At 43.3% G+C, this 17,446-nt stretch overlaps 1 protein-coding gene and 1 long non-coding RNA gene across 2 annotated transcripts in view; one reads left to right on the top strand and one right to left on the bottom strand.

Moving 5' to 3' along the window:
- Positions 1-17,446, top strand: part of LOC127504736 (NACHT, LRR and PYD domains-containing protein 12-like) — a 595,457-nt gene that overhangs the window by 249,225 nt on the left and 328,786 nt on the right. The gene's annotated exons all lie outside the window — the stretch shown is intronic.
- LOC127505139 (uncharacterized) lies at positions 103-2,834 on the bottom strand. The gene is made up of 3 exons (XR_007927579.1): positions 2,411-2,834; positions 2,226-2,318; positions 103-2,097 (listed from the first exon to the last, which is right to left on the bottom strand). It is a non-coding gene; the product is annotated as an uncharacterized LOC127505139 (long non-coding RNA).

The raw sequence follows: 17,446 nt of genomic DNA, 5'->3' as shown, positions 1-17,446 counted from the left end.
AGATGAAGAATCTTCCAGAAATTACAATCTTTTGAAGGCCACGGATGATAAAACATGAAGTTTAGTTAGAAAGAGTTGTTGAAAACAAGTAAGTTTCTGAAGGTTTCCTCCCATTTTCGCTTCCGTTTTAGGCTGTTGTTTTAGTGATGCGACATCGAAAGTATTTTTGAACCAGACATTTACAGCAGACACCTACATGAAGTAGTATGTTTTTTTGTTTTTTATTAGATCGAATATTTCAGTATGATCATGATAATTCAGGTTACTTTTACTCAATCAGTTATTTTAGGATCATTTGAAAGTAATGATTGTGAACTTGAAGTAATGATCAAATGACAAACGATTTAACAATTAATAAAGATTGGGTAAATATGACTGTAAAATGATATTAAACTGCAATAGAGAATATAGTAAAAAAAAAAAAAAAAAAAAAAAAAATATTTAACCCCAAAAGTTAATTCAATTGCATATAAAATTTCCATCGAATTTAATCACATAAATCCAACTTAAAAAAGTTAACTTTTACTTAAGCTTCCCCATCATGTTCAGTTGACTTGAATGAATTAAATAAAGGTTATGTTAACTGATAAACTGCAATTTAAGCTTGTGTAATACATAAACCTTACTCTTTTCAAATAACTTATTCTTACTTGCTTTATATAACTACCTTACATTTCTTTATTTAAATTAAATAAATGGTCAAACACGTGTTACATTTATAAACATTTATTGTCACAATTGCTCCAGGAATAATAAGAAACATTCAATCTGACAGAAAAAAACAGAACATAATGCAGTATTTCACAAATTAAGGCAACTGTTTACTGCAGTTTTGTGCCTTCTCCCAGACTAACACAATGGTCATGGCTGTGTGCCAACAAGTTCATAGATCAACAAGGAACCAAATTTCAACATCAAACATTATTTTCACATATTCAAGGTAATATTGGGATCTCACTGCATAGTATGGTAATCAGTTTGTGCTTTCACTTATCTGAAACTTGATACAGATCTGTAAATGGTTACATTCCTTGTAAACATTTGTTAAAACAATCAGGACACTTGGGGAAAAAGAAAAGCAATCTGAAGGATTATATTTTACTTTACATATAACAGGTATTCTGTTGTCCGTCACGTTTCAGCATTTAGGCATTCAGTAGCCCAAGTGTCCTACTCACAAGTTAACTTCCTGGACAAGGAATAGCACAAGGGCTAACATCTCTGTTAAAGGGTTTATTCACCCAAAAATGACATTTCTGTCATCCTCATGTCGCTCCAAACCCCTAAGACCTTCGTTCATCTTCGAAACACAAATTAAGATATTTTGTGTGTACAACATCAACTGCGTAGGAGACTGACATAAAAGGGAAGAAATTTTTGAATTAAGTCATTTTTTTTGTTTTTGTTGTTTTGTTTTGCGCACAAAAAGTATTCTCGTCGCCTCATACTATTAAGGTTGAACCACTGCAGTCATGTTGACTATTTTAACGATGTCTTTACTACCTTTCTGGACCTTGAAAGTGATAGTTGTGTTGCAGTCTATCAGAGGCCAGATAGCTCACGGATTTCATCAAAAATATCTTAAATGTGTTCTGAAGATGAACGAAGGTCTTACGGGTGTGGAACGACATGAGGGAGAGTAATTAATGACAGAGTCTTCATTTTTTGGTGAACTAACCCTTTAAATGTATCAGAGAGGAAGCCAGAAGGTGCATTAGGTGCAGTTTGAGTTAGTGTCATCGGTTCATGGTGTCATCGATCATACTGTCTTCAGTTCAACGTTACAGAACAAGTTTAAAAGTTTTCAATGTCCTTCCAGGGGATGCAGACATCTATGTGATGTCCTAAAGTCCAAATTCATCATTACCTTCTGGAAGAATTCAAATGTGAATTTGAGACTCTGAGCGTAGCTTGAGTGCGTAGATCAATCTGAACAGCATTATTAATCCAAAGGAAAAACTCTGAAGTGTTGTAGCAGTTTTACACCCTCTGTTGCTACTCCAACATCGTCTGGCTAGTACTCAGCACTTTAAGGGTCACAAAAAGGCCCAGAGTGGTCTCAGAAGCCCCTCCCTCATCTCCTTCAGGATTGCAGTCCTAAGCAAGTAAATGAATGAACAAATAAATAAATAAATAACACCTTGTTTAGTTTCATTGAAATATTGGCAGCACACAGCAATACACTTTGTTTAGGTCATTACAAAAAGTATGTATACAGTACAAACCTGGAATTCTCTGACAAGTGTTATAATGTCCCCATTGAGATACACACACAGACTCTTTATGACACAGTCTCGTTTGATGTGTATGTCTTCGCACTGAAAAATATGACACATAATAAAAAACAGTGATTGATTATAGTTCAATCTTTGTAATTAGTGCCAAAGAACTGTAATGCAATTTACCACACCTTACTTCTGTCCAGCTGCTATGAACGGTGACAGAAGTGGCACAGTCTTTATCCGCATAAATTCTGCTTTTATCTGAGAGGAAAAAAGGAAAAGGAAGATGGAAGAAATAGAGGCCTACTGTAGAGGAAATTATTGTAATTTACAAAAAATGTCTTGATGTAAATAATGACAACACTTCCTTCATTTACTGTGAACAGGTTGCCTGAATCTCTCCTCAAAATGTCAGTGTTTAAGAATGTTTCAATTACTTAAACATACCGGATACTTCAGTGATATTTCTTACACACACTTTACAAAACTCACATATCTGAAAGTCAAAAAACAGAAAATCAACATCAACAATTTTACAAAGAAATGAAACGAGTAAATTTTAGTTTAATACAAAAAATATGAAAAAAATATTACACATACCATAATTGAGTTATTGTTCCAAAATTATGAGGTTTCTGAAATAGTAAAGATGACATACACTTTGTTATTATTATTATCATTATTATATTTTTATATTATTATTATTTAATAAAATTATGACTCAGGTTGAAAAGAACACGACTTGTTTTAACAGGAAATCCTACACATTTTTAGTTTATATATGGTCGAATGACACACTGTGTAATGTTTTGGTATATTTTCAAACTATATTTCAAGCAAAGTAAAATGCACATTGAAGCAGTTACTCACAGATCTGTCCAAACATGCAAAAATACACAGTTGAACACATATCTCGAAATGACCAAATTTACCACTATTTGTGGACAGACATTTTAATGTGAAATCCTATAAACTTTTACAATGTAGATAACGTTTATATTTAATTAAGTGTGTTTGAGCAACGTCTTGGCTTATTTGCAAAGCAGTTAGCAAAGATCGCTGAAATGACGAATCTGTTATTAAATAAAAAATTTCGGAATGTTCACGCAAGAAGCGCATGATTTGCGTCTCAAAGCTTTATCACTGCATGTGCTGTATGTTTAACCTGCATTTTTCTGTGTATCCAATTTAAGTTGCATAGCTATATTTTGTTCTTGCATGGGTGCAGGTCCGGTTCCAGAATTAAATCATTGAGGGTGCTTCTGAAATAAGTGAGGGTGCTATAGTGCAGATGTAAACAACGGCTCCAACATAATAAGAATAGCAATGTATACAGTGAGACATTTAAGATTTTTTTAAGTCATTACTTTTACAAATAGAATTTCAAAAGTATTGATACAAAAATTCAAATATTTTTCTAGTCTGCATTTACATTGCTTATTATTATTATTATTGCATATTTTTGTCCCGTGTTACGGTTATGGTAGCAATTTTGAGCATGAATCCTGCATTTATATGTAGATATCACTTCTGAAACTGCAGAGTGCAATTGGTCGTCGGTCCTCTTATAGCATAAAAAACAAAACTTATATTAAAATTCTGAATGTATTATATATAAAGCGTGCAAAGAGCACTTCCTTTATAATGACTAAAAAGTTATAACTCATCTCAGTTATAGCTGTCTACACTGCACAATGAGTCTCTTACATCGTGTCTACACTTTGTTAATGGGAGGCTTCGCAAGCGTGCAAACTCAGTGCTGAACAAAAACTCTGGCGTTTCTTCTGGTGAGCGAATTCTAACTAACTTAAACACCCCTGATTGGCCATTGCATTCAAGAGGTCAACAGCTATGTCTGTGATTGGCTACATTGCTCACCGCTGCAAAATCATGTTGTAAATAGAAATGTTTGACATTCTCCAGAGCGCAAACACAAATACGCACTGGAGCGTTTGCCAAATCTGTTTCGCCAATATGATATTATACAGTATCAACTGAGGGTGCTTAGGTGCGTAGAACCGGGCCTGCATTAGTGTGACATTTGTAGCAATTTTGCACTTTGACAGTCAGTGTGAGATATAGGCTACATTTGAGTATTGTATCTTTTGATAAAGATTACAAAATAAAACGGTACGCTTTGAAATCATAATTGTAGTTAATTGCGTTGTTTTAAACCCCAAATATCTTACTTAAACGTTCTCCATTAACAGTTATCCAGTTATTTGTAATAGGCTTTGTCATTAAAAAAAAAAAAATCAAAGTAGTTTCAATGTAGCTAGCTACTTTTTGATAGTAACTTGTAGTGTAGCTAACTACTTTTTCAGAAGGGTAGCTTGACTGTAGTTTAACTACTTTAATTTATGAGTAGCTTGTCAAACTACAGTTTCAGAGTAGCTTCCCCAACACTGCGAATTAAGTATAGTTTATGTCATTTGATCAGGTTGGTCTTGAATCCATTTCATTCAAGTTGTATGAGAGTAATTTGGAATAATAATAGTTCCCATTCAGTCGGTCACGTTCGACGTACGTCGGACAGACCGACGAATAGGAATCTCGCTAGAGAGGCCAATCTACTTCGAGTGTAACTACAACAAGCCAATGCACATTGGCATGCAATCATATGCATCAGCTGCTCGCCTCGCAGCGCGGGTATATAACGAGCAGCAGGTGCGTTGCATCTTCAGCTTTTCGCTTCGGAGCCGAACGGTGTTGTTCCTGTTCTCTGCAAGCAAGTGTCTGCTAGAAGACGAGTCAAGCTTTTTGGTTGAACTTCTCTTTTTTTTCGAGTGCGGGCGAACAGCACAGCAGCGGGGTCAAAGTCCTCTCTTTATTTTCTGTTTTTTGTTTCGTTTGCCATTATAGAGCAAATAGCTGTTTGGACAGCGGTAGAAGGCTGTTCTCACGGCCGGTACGGTGCGCTTCGAGCGCTGAAAGCCGTTTTTACGGCTGGTAAGAGTGAGCGCCTTCAAAGAGAGAAAGAGCACACGACAGGCTGCACACAATCCCTGTCTGTGTTGCGGCGGCCGTTCCCCTGCGTGCTTCAGCACTCTAAAAGAGTAAAGTCCCTAAAAGAGCTTACACAAATAGAGCTTGCGTCTTTTTAAAGATGACATTCTATTTGTGTGTTTCTGGATGCGGTCGTTTCCTGTCCTCACTGACGGCCACGATCACTGTTTCACATGTCTGGGCGCGTGCTGAAACGATGTTCGTGGGTGGTTCATGTTTTCGTATGAGAACATGATCACGTCGACACGCCGGTCGTGACTCTTCTTTCTCCGGGAAGCTTGAGTCCCCTCTGTTGTTGGCCAGCTGCCGCTTGTGTGTAAAAGCACAGCCGCGGGTCTGCCCGACACTCTGGGAGACCGCGGAGATCAGCGAGAGCAAACCTCTCGCTCCTCTGCGTGTCGTGTGCCGTCGAGCTGTCGGGCTGCAGCGCGGGTTGTCACGGCAACCCAGCGCTCGCTCGGCGCTCTAGATGCGCGGTCTCCTTGCCTAATCTCCATTGTAGCGCCCTCTCTGGTGCACCAGAAGAGGTCTACTTTGGTGAAATGGCTTGGGTGTCTTGAGGTTGAGGGGTTCCTTCGGGGAACCAACCCCCTAGGGCCCCTCCCTCTAGCGCATTACATGCTGTGCAGCTTCTGGATTGGATTGCTGGTCCTTTTCATAGGGGAACCTAGCATTCCATTTAGGGCTCCAGCTGAGGGTCAGATGTCGATTGCAGCATCGGAGAGAGGGCTGTTATGCTCTGGAAATGAGGGTGACGCTGCCCACTGTAATGGTGTGTGCTTATGCTGACTCAGATTCAGAGTTTACAGCCATGCTTTCCTGGGTGTTCCGGATGTGCATGAAAAACTTGGCAGTATGGAGCTATATTGGTGCCATAAATATGGAATGCCAAAAGTGCCAAAATCTGCATAAGTTTTTACTCTCTCACTACCCTTATGGGTGGGGTGGCTGTTCACAGACCACACCCACCCTGCATGTGAGGCCAAGGCACTCTTTATGCATGAGGGTAGTTCTGAGCCGGGGTTGAGCTGCGCTTGTTGACTAACCGTGATCAAAGTCACGGCGCAGGCCTTCGGCCAGACGATGTCCACCTCAGTGGTCCAGAAGCGCCCCCCTGGCTTACCTTGCTGAGGTGCAAGAGGTCGTCAAGCTAAACGCTTTCTCGACACTCCCATCTCACAAGGTGGCCTTTTCGGTGACACTGTCGGGGACTGAGCCCAGCAGTTCTCCTCAGTTAGTGGCAGACCGGGGAGCCTCCCCCGACAAACCATTGAGTTCCTCGTGGGCCCTCAGTCTGCTCGTCGCCAAGGGTGTCGTCCCCTGCAGAATAAAAAAAAAAAAACTCCGGCCCAGTCTGCTCTACTGTGTCCGCTGCAGGAAGATGACACCTCCCGTCTCTGCTACTGTTCAAGTGGTTAGTGAAAAATCACCCCTGAGACGGGTGACCCAGAGACGGGTGGGGCTGCTCTCCCCCCCCCCCCCCGGAGGAGGGCCGGGTGGTAAATCCTGTTGGTTGGGTTTGTTTCTGTTCTCCCGCTGGTCCAACAGCCAGCAGTACCCAAATTTTCAAAAAGAGAGCAGTTCCCCCATCTCTGGGTCTGAAGAGGGCTTGGAGATCAGTGGGAGGAGAAAAGCCTCACCACTCTCATCCCCCCTCTTCCTTCGCCAGAGGGCAGCAGCGTGCAGTCGAGAAGGCAGCAAAGCCTCTCCTGCGCCCCCTGCCCAACCGTGGAACCAGGTAGGTGTTGCACAGCACACTCTGACCCCGCTTCGGGCCGCCTCGCAGAGAGAGCCTCCCGAGCTGCGTCCCTGTGTTCCACCTCGCTGCCTCACTGCGGGTACGCCTGCGGTCCCTTTGATCCCGCCTGTACGGTCTCTGTGAGCCTGGTTAGCGCTCCCCAGTCCGTCTCGCTGGCTCATTCGGACCATCGGGCTCGGCTATGCGATTCAGTTCACCCGGCGTCCCCCCAAGTTCAGGGGTGTCCACCTCACTGCAGTGAAGGCTGTCGATGCCCGTGTCTTGCGTGCGGAGATCGCGGTCCTACTGGCGAAGGACGCAATAGAGCCGGTCCCTCCAGCCGATATGAGGTCAGGGTTCTACAGTCCCTACTTCATTGTACCCAAGAAAAGCGGTGGGTTACGACCGATCCTGGATCTGCGAGTTTTGAATCGGAGCCTTCACAAGCTACCGTTCAAAATGCTCACGCAGAAATGCATTTTCGAGTGCATCCGTCCCCAGGATTGGTTTGCAGCGATCGACCTGAAGGACGCGTACTTTCATGTTCGATTCTTCCGCGACACAGGCCATTCCTGCGTTTTTGCGTTCGAAGGTCGAGCATATCAGTACAGAGTCTTACCCTTCGGGCTGGCCCTGTCTCCCCGCGTCTTCACGAAGGTCGTGGAGGGAGCCCTTGTTCCCATGAGAGAACAGGGTGTTCGCATCCTTAACTATCTCGACGACTGGCTCATTCTGGCACAGTCCCGGGATCAGTGGTGCGAACACAGGGATTTGGTGCTCAGACACCTCAGCCAGTTGGGTCTTCAGGTCAACTGGGAAAAGAGCAAACTCGCCCCGGTGCAGAGGATCTCTTTTCTCGGTATGGAGTTGGATTCGGTCGAACAGATAGCACGCCTCACAGAGGAACGTGCTCAGTCGGTGTTGAACTGCCTGAATACGTTCAACGGCAGGACAGCGGTTCCACTGAAATTTTTCAGAGGCTCCTGGGGCATATGGCAGCCGCAGCGGCAGTAAACCCGCTCGGTCTGCTTCATATGAGACCGCTTCAACACTGGCTCCACGGCCGGGTCCCGAGATGGGCGTGGCAACGCGGCACGTTCCGGGTGGCAATCACTCAGGAGTGCCGCCAAACCTTCAGCCTGTGGTCGGACCCCTTGTTTCTTCGGGCTGGAGTACCCCTAGAGCAGGTGTCCCGGCATGCTGTGGTATTCACAGATGCCTCTGCCACAGGCTGGGGTGCCACGTACAACGGGCATGCAGTGTCAGGGGTTGGACGGGCCCCCATCTGCATTGGCACATCAACTGCCTCGAGTTGCTAGCGGTACGCCTTGCCCTGAGCTGCCTCAAAGGGCCGCTACGGGGCAAGCATGTACTGGTCCGGACGGACAACACTGCGACCGTTGCGTACATCAACCGTCAAGGTGGTCTACGCTCCCGTCGCAACTCGCCCCCCATCTCCTCCTCTGGAGTCAGAAGCATCTGAGGTCGCTTCGTGCCATTCATATTCCCGGTGTGCTCAACCGTGTGGCCGACGAGCTATCACGAGCTGCGCGGCCAGGAGAGTGGCGGCTCCACCCCCAGGTGGTCCAGCTGATTTGGAGAGAGTTCGGAGAGGCTCAGGTAGACCTGTTTGCCTCACCAGAAACCTCCCATTGCCGGTTGTTTTACTCCCTGTCCGGGGAACACTCGGAACAGACGCACTGGCGCTCAGCTGGCCCCGGGGCCTTCGCAAATATGCGTTTCCCCCAGTGAGCCTACTTGCACAGACCCTGTGCAAAGTCAGGGAGGACGAGGAGCAGGTTCTGCTAGTTGCGCCCTATTGGCCCAACCGGACCTGGTTCCCAGAACTCTCACTCCTCGCGACAGCCCCTCCCTGGCCCATTCCTCTGAGGAAGGACCTTCTTTCTCAGAGACGGGGCACTCTCTGGCACCCGCGTCCAGACCTCTGGAAACTCCATGTCTGGTCCCTGGACGGGACGCGGAGGTTCTAGGTGACTTACCCCCCGAGGTACTTAACACCATCGCTTCGGCACGTGCTCCGTCTACGAGACGGGCTTATGCCTTGAAGTGGAACCTGTTCGTCGAGTGGTGTTCTTCTCGTCGAGAGGACCCCCGAAGATGCTCGATCGGTGTCGTGCTTTCCTTCTTGCAGCAGGGGTTGGAGCGTAGGCTGTCCCCCTCCACCCTCAAAGTCCATACTGCTGCTATCTCCGCATATCATGACCACATAGATGGCAAATCTGTTGGTCAGCACGACCTGGTCGTCAGGTTCCTTAGGGGGGCGAGGCGGTTAAATCCTCCTCGTCCTCCCTCCATACCCTCTTGGGACCTTGCTCTGGTGCTGAGAGCACTTCAGATTGCTCCCTTTGAGCCCTTGCAATCAGCAGACTTAAAGATTCTGTCTATGAAGACTTTGCTGCTGGTTGCATTGGCCTCCATCAAGAGGGTAGGGGACCTGCAGTCTTTTTCGGTCGACGAATCGTGCCTGGAGTTCGGGCCGGGTGACGGCCATGTGGTACTGAGACCCCGGCCTGGCTATGTGCCCAAGGTTCCTACCACTCCCTTCAGGGACCAGGTAGTGAGCCTGCAAGCGCTGCCCTCGGAGGAGGCAGACCCAGCCCTGGCTTTGCTCTGTCCAGTTCGCGCTTTGCGACTGTACATAGACAGAACTCAAAGCTTCAGGACCTCAGACCAGCTCTTTGTCTGTTACGGAGGCCAGCAGAAGGGAAAGGCTGTCTCCAAGCAGAGGATGGCCCACTGGATAGTGGATGCCATCGCCCTGGCTTACCAAGCTCAGGGCGTGCCCTGCCCGCTCAGGTTGCATGCGCACTCCACGAGAGGCGTCGCATCTTCCTGGGCGCTGGCTCGTGGCGCCTCGCTAACAGACATCTGTAGAGCTGCGGGCTGGGCGACACCTAACACGTTCGCTAGATTCTATAGCCTTCGTGTCGAGCCGGTCTCCTCCCGTGTTCTCACCTCAGGTCAGAGGCACGGAGAGGTCCCGGCTTAGTGTCGGCTTGCTGCGCTTACATGCGCTTTTTTTCTCCAGAGAGTCCCTACAAGGCAGACCCTGTTGAGTCCTCCGATCTCCCTTCGGCAGCCGACGTGGCGGAGCGTCTGGCGCTAGGCCTATACTCCGTTGTATCCTTGAGAACCGGGTTCAGGCTGGGTACCATATGTGTGACCCTACTGGGATCCCATATGTCTAGTTCCACGGTTGCTCCTAAACGAAGCCCGTGTCTTTCCCTCTGGGAGAACCCACCTCTCATCGAGTTGGAGTCACCCCAGTTCTTCCATATGTAGTACAGCCTACGGGTTAGTCCATATGTACTTCTCCACTTAACTCCTTCGGGAAGGATGTGGCTTCCGCAGCGTTCCTTTCCCAGCGGAAGGGTACGCTTTCCCAGCGTTTCCAATAGTCTCACTGAATGGGTTTTGGGGAACAGCAGTGATCGACACTCTCTGTGTTAGCCCTGTCCCACCGTCCGTAGGCAAGGGGGTTCAGGTGGCTTACAACAGAGCGCTGGAAGAGGGCAGCCCCTGTGGCGCTTTGGTAGGGATTCCTATTCGTCGGTCTGTCCGACGTACGTCGAACGTGACCGACTGAATGGGAACGTCTCGGTTACAAAGGTAACCCTCGTTCCCTGAAGGAGGGAACGGAGACGTACGTCCCGTCGCCACAGTCGCTGTACCCCGCTGATGCTGCCGCCTATCCGGTTCGGCTCCTCAGCGAAAACCTGAAGATGCAACGCGCCTGCTGCTCGTTATATACCCGCGCTGCGAGGCGAGCAGCTGATGCATATGATTGCATGCCAATGTGCATTGGCTCGTTGTAGTTACACTCGAAGTAGATTGGCCTCTCTAGCGAGATTCCTATTCGTCGGTCTGTCCGACGTACGTCTCCGTTCCCTCCTTCAGGGAACGAGGGTTACCTTTGTAACCGAGACGTTATTTTATACGTTTTTAAATACATTTTATTTGAATTGTTTGCTTAATTTCAATTAGTGGCAAGAATCATTTTTTTTCTGTTCCCAAATGAATTCATATTTAATCCATGAATCAGTTAAATTTATTAATCTGAAATGATTAAGACCATTCAGTTATTTTACATGTCAATATATTTATTTGTAACTCACTTTATTTTATTCATTAAGAACTATTTCTAAACCATTTAAACTTTCATTCTATCTAATATTTCTTATCTATCTATCTATCTATCTATCTATTAAACTACATCTATCTAATTATTTCTATCTTTCTAACTAAATCTATCAAGCTAAATCTATGTATCTATCTCATAGCAACCACCCAGAACAACCTAGCAACCACATAGCAACCACCCAGAACACCATGGTAACCACCTAGCAACCACACAAATCACCCTGGCAACATCCTTGTAACCAGCCCGAGTACCTTAGCAACCACATCGGAACAACCTAGCAACCAACCAGAATACCTTAGCAACCGCATAGCAACACCTTAGCAACCACACCGAGTATTCTAGCAACCGCATAGCAACACCCTAACAACCACCCCGAATACCTTAGCAACACCCTAGCAACCACCCTGAGTACCCTAGCAACCACATAGCAGCACCCTAGCAACCACCCCGAATACCTTAGCAACTGCATAGCAACATCCTAGCAATGACCCAGGATATCTTAGCAACTGCATAGCAACATCTTAGCAACCACCCCAAGTACCCTAGCAACCGCATAGCTACACCTTAGCAACCACCCCGAATACCCTAGGAACCACATAGCAACACCCTAGCAACCACCCCGAATACCTTAGCAACCGCATAGCAACACCCTAGCAACGACCCAGGATACCTTAGCAACCCAAAATGAAAAGCTTCAAACTACAAGCTTTTAAAAGTTCTTCAAACTTTCTGGCTTTTTTGAGCCAACTTAAAGTTTGTCTACAAACTTTTTTTTATCTAGTTTTTGTTGTTGTTGGTAACTCAGTATTCTTCATTATGTTCTTCAATAATTCTTCATCTCTGTGAAATGGTGTCATTTCCAGGTTGAGTGATTGATTGTGCTGATCTGTGTTCAGTGTCAGTTTATCTGAGCGAGGAAAGGACTCTCTCTCTAAGATGAGTCTCTCAGAGAAACACAGGTAACACTGCGTCTGTTTTCATTTTAAACTCTACTGGAGTTTGTGTTTTACTGTGAATAACAAAACTCTAGACATTGTTTTATATTTGTTTCAATTTTAAACTTCTTAAATTAACTCTGACATTGACATTGTCTGCCCTATGGACAATATCATTATCATTAATAATTTGTTAATTGCTTTCTAGACACGACCACCACAACTGAATTAATCCAAATACATGACTTTGATTTTTTGGTCACTTAATTTAATTGAAGTTTGCTAACAAAACTGTGTCACACAGACATTTCTGCTCCATTTCTGTCAATAAACAAAAACATGTTCTCTTAAATTAGAGTCAAGTATTTTTTAACATATTTAATCTCATTCATGTACATTAAATAAATCATTAATCCAGTGTGAGCCAGTAAAATACAATGATTGTTAACTATAAAACTGTAAATTGTGTGAGTGTGTGTATTTCTGTGGAGGATTAGATAAAGACACTGATGTGTTTCAGACACAGTTTATCCTCCTTTACTAAAGTGTTTCTCTCTGTTCTTTGTGTCATTAGTGTAAGATCAGACTCACATGTGTCCAGCTCTGTGTCTCTGAAGAGTGACCGGTCAAAAGAAGAACCACCAGACTTCAGTGAGAGAAAACCATCATCTGATAAAAGGTATTTTGTGTGTTTACATTATATGGTTGCATTATTTGTCCTCAGTGGTGTATGTGATTGAACTTGACTGAATAAATCAATAAGTCACAATAAAACTCAATTCCTGGGAACGTTATGGAGCTCATTCCAGTAACACAATTACACAGACAGCCACAAGGAGGCATAAATTCACTATGGAAAATAGATCATGCAGCTAAACATGTATATATCCAGGGGTGCACATAACTTTTTTTGGTCTGGTTCTCAAGGGAGCACCTGAAGATGCTGCTTGGTACTTTATTTGGCACACTTATCCTACAAGCTGTCGTCATCACTTTCCTCCTGACTGCTCTCCACACTATCTTATTTTCTCTCGAACATTGTAGATGATGATGTTTTTTTGTTTACATTATTAAGATTATTACATCTTACTTACATTAATGACACAGACAACAGCAGGAATATTATGCTGCTGCTGTCACCTTAAGAGCGAATGCACGGACCGAATATACTGACACACATCCGTCTTTTTTCTCAACTGTTCACTTATGACATAACCGAAAGTATATTGCAGAGACGGGTATTTTGACGTAATTTTGTGTGTATGTGTCCGTTCAAGCTCAAGTAAACACAAAAGAGGAATTAATTCAGTGTTGAGCGCTGTCTGAAATGCGTCTCTCTCTCTCTCTCTCTCTCTCTCTGAGCGGATGTTGGGAGTGAGTGGGCGGAGTTAGCGTGCGTGAGTGGAAGGGAACGCGTTGCATGAGTGAGTTTTTCTATCTTTTTGCGGCTTGTTTGTGTCAATATTTTGTTTGGCAAGTGTATTGTTGAATAAGTAGAGACGACGATTGAAAACGCTGACATGGCAGCGTCTCAAAGTTTGGATACCTTAACGAGGAGGCATGGCATTAAAGTCATCCCCGCGGAGCGTTGTTTTGTTGAGGATTGCACGATTGCAATTGCTGAAGTAGTTGGATACTCTAGTATCTTGTCTGCAGCCAGAATGAATAGTGCTATAGTGATTTTTTTTGAATAGTATAGAGAAAGTTAATGATGTTGTAGTGAAAGGGATTGTCGTTAACAATGTGTTTACTCCAGTATTGCCTTTGGTCCAGCCGGCCAAAAAGATTACGCTTTCAAATGTACCACCATTCATCAGAGATGACATGATTGAAAGAGAATTAATAAGACATGGTAAAATTGTGTCTAAAATCAGGACGATCGCGGTAGAGTGCAGGTCACCTCAGCTGAAACATTTGGTTTCATTTAGAAGACACACACATGATTCTAAAAAATGAAAAGGAGGAACTTAATCTAGTCATGAAATTCAAGGTGGACAACTATGATTATGTGATCTATGCAACTTCTAAAAGTATGAAGTGCTTTGGTTGTGGACAGGAAGGGCATATGATTCGTGCTTGTCCTGAGAAGGAAGAGCTGGTTGTGCCTCTGAATGAGAATAAAAATGAGGAGCAGACAAATGTAGACCGAAATGAGGAACACAGACAGTCAGATGCTGGTGAAGGATTAAGTGCTGTTGACACAGGAAAGAGAGATGGAAATGATAATGGAAAACCTAGTAAGGAAAACTTGGAAGAGTGTGGTGTAATTGATGCCAACTTGGTTGCAGTAGAAGTTGAGGAGGATATGGAAATGATAGAGGATGAAAGTGTTTTTAAAACACCTGCAATAAAACGTAAATTGAAGAAAAATGGCCATTGGAAGAGAGCTAGGAAAGTGTCTGGAGATGAAAAGTCAGAAAAAGGTGTTGAAAATCCTGGGATGCAGATGGAATCAGATATGAGTAATGTTGATGAGTCTGCCCCAGAAAGTGGAAGTGAATCTTCAGGGTCTGTGAATTCAGTCTCACAAAAAAGATCTGTTAGAAGTGCTTACACACTTGAAAAAATCAGAAAATTTCTACAAACAACCAAAGGAATGAAAGGAGTGAAAGTGGAAGATTACTTCCCAGATCGAGAATTGTTCATTAATTCAGCTAGAGTGTTGATGAAAGAGAAGGGTGCAAATAGCTTTACTGATCAAGAAATGTTCAGGTTAAAGAAAATTGTGCAAAAGTTGAAATTGAATATACTGAATGATGAATTTGAAATGGAACGATTTATTTATTTATTTATTTATTGTGTGGTATTTGTGGTAGTTTTGCCCATGTCTGGTTTTTATTCATTCTTTTATGAGTACACTAAGATAAATGGTGCATGAGAAAGTGGGAAAAGAGCAATGCTTTTTGAACTAATGAGACAAAAGAAATATGATGTAATGCTGGTTCAAGAAACCCATAGTGATGTTAAGAATGAATGTGACTGGAAGATGGATTGGATAGGGAAGTTATTTTAAGTCATAAAAGTTCATTGAGTGGTGGTGTAGCTGTCCTTTTTCAAAAACATTGTAAACCTTTATCATATGAGGTTGGACACATTATTGAAGGACAATTATTGAAAGTCAGAGCAAAATTTGAAAAGTTTGTGGTAATATTTGTAAACATTTACGCTCCTGTTCTTGGTCCTGAGAGGGTTTGTTTTTTAAAGAAATTGAATGATGCACTATCTTGTTTTAAACAAGAAGAGTATATGTTTATGGGGGGAGATTTTAATTGTACAGTGAATGACAAAGTAGATAGGAATCCTAAGGAGCCTCATATTGCTTCTCAGCATGAAATATTGAAACTCATTGCTGAACAGGATCTTCATGATATTTGGAGAATTTTACATAAAAATGAAAGACAATATACATGGGCACAGGCAAGAGAGAACTTCATTACTTTGGCTAGATTGGATAGATTCTATTGTTTTAAACATCATTTTAATGTTATTAAAAAATGTGTGATTCTACCTGTAAGCTTTTCTGACCACTGTTTAGTTGATTGTGAGATTTATATAGTGAATATAAAACCCAAAAGTGCTTATTGGCACTTTAATGTCTCATTGTTGCAGGATAAGTTTTTTATTGAGACCTTTACATATTTTTGGAAGCAGTTTGGGTTGAAGAAACATGAATATATTTCACTACGTCAGTGGTGGGACTATGGTAAAATTGATATACAGCAACTGTGCCGTCAGTGCACTCTCAATGTTTCTAGGGACATTTCTCGATCAATGAGAGACCTAGAGATTGACATAGTGGATTTGCAAAATTCAGTGGTGTCCACAAGAAAATCGAGGACATACTGAGCTCCTCAAAACCAAAAGGAAGATGTTAGATGGACTGTTAGGTGTTAAAGCACAGGGTGCATTGGTCCGCTCTCGATTTCAGAGTGTTGAGCAGATGGATGGCCCAACTAAGTTCTTCCTTGGTCTAGAAAAAAAGAATGGACAAAGTCGATATATTCACTCATTATACTCAATAAATGGAACTGAAATAACAGAGCCCAATGAAATTAGAAAAAGGGCGGTGTCTTTCTATTCTGAATTGTATAAGAGTGAGAGTCCAGTGGTGGATGAGTCAGCCAATTCGTTTTACGCAGGGTTGCCGAAAGTGCTGGATGAAGTTAATTCTGAACTTCAGAAGCCCATTCCACAGGAGAATTGCAGATTGCACTACAGAGCATGGAATGTGGCAGGGCACCTGGTATGGATGGTCTCCCCATTGACTTTTATAAGTCTTTTTGGTCAGTAATAGGGGATGACTTGCTTGCAGTACTCAATGAGAGTCTGGCTGATGGCTTGCTACCTAGGGCAGTCATAACTCTTCTGCCAAAGAAAGGAGATTTAAGAGATATAAAAAATTGGCGACCCGTTTCACTTCTGTGTACTGATTTAAAAAAATGTTCTAAGGTTTTGGCAATAAGGCTGAGAGAGGTGGTTGGTCGGGTCGTTCATTGGGATCAGACATACTGTGTACCTAATAGGTCCATTTTTGATAACATTTTTTAAATTCAGGATATTTTGAACGTCTCTAAATTATTGGGCTTATACACTGGTCTTATTTCCTTAGATCAGGAAAAGGCGTTTGACCGGGTTGAGCACAGCTATCTCTGGCGTACGCTGGAGGAGTTTGGGCTCGGCCCAGGTTTTATTGCCATGATCAGGGTCTTGTATCAGGACATTGAGAGTGTGCTGAAAATAAATGGTGGTTTGTGTACACCTTTTAAAGTTCAGAGAGGGATCAGACAGGGATGCACATTATCAGGAATGCTGTATGCCCTGGCTATTGAACCTCTGCTTGTGAAAATTAGAAACAGTATTGAAGGCTGGTCTATCCCACACTCCAGTGAAAAAGTTAAACTATCAGCTTATGCTGATGACATCATTGTCGTAGTTAAAAATCAAACTGATATAATGGTGTTAAAGAAAATTATTGATGATTTTGGCCTTATTTCTTTGTCCAAGGTAAACTGGTCAAAAAGTGAAGCATTGATGTGTGGTGAATGGTTTGGAGATCCTCTCAAATTACCAGGAGGTCTGTCCTGGAAAAGTGATGGGATAAAATATCTGGGAATTTATCTTGGGAGCGATTCTGTGTTACAAAAAAACTGGGAAGGTTTTTTAGAAAAAGTAAAAGGAAAACTAGGAAAATGGAAGTGGATTTTACCAAGAATGTCACTTAGAGGTAGAGTAATAGTTATTAATAATTTGGTTGCATCAATGTTATGGCACCGTTTGACTTGTGTTGATCCTCCCAGCGGGCTTTCGGCAAAATTAGAAGCCAATATAATGCACTTTTTCTGGAATGGATTTCACTGGATATCCCAGAGTATACTTTTTCTGC

This window comes from Ctenopharyngodon idella, chromosome 2 (assembly GCF_019924925.1).
Source record: "Ctenopharyngodon idella isolate HZGC_01 chromosome 2, HZGC01, whole genome shotgun sequence".
Lineage (NCBI taxonomy): Eukaryota > Metazoa > Chordata > Actinopteri > Cypriniformes > Xenocyprididae > Ctenopharyngodon > Ctenopharyngodon idella.
This window is presented reverse-complemented; position numbering and strand designations above follow the sequence as displayed.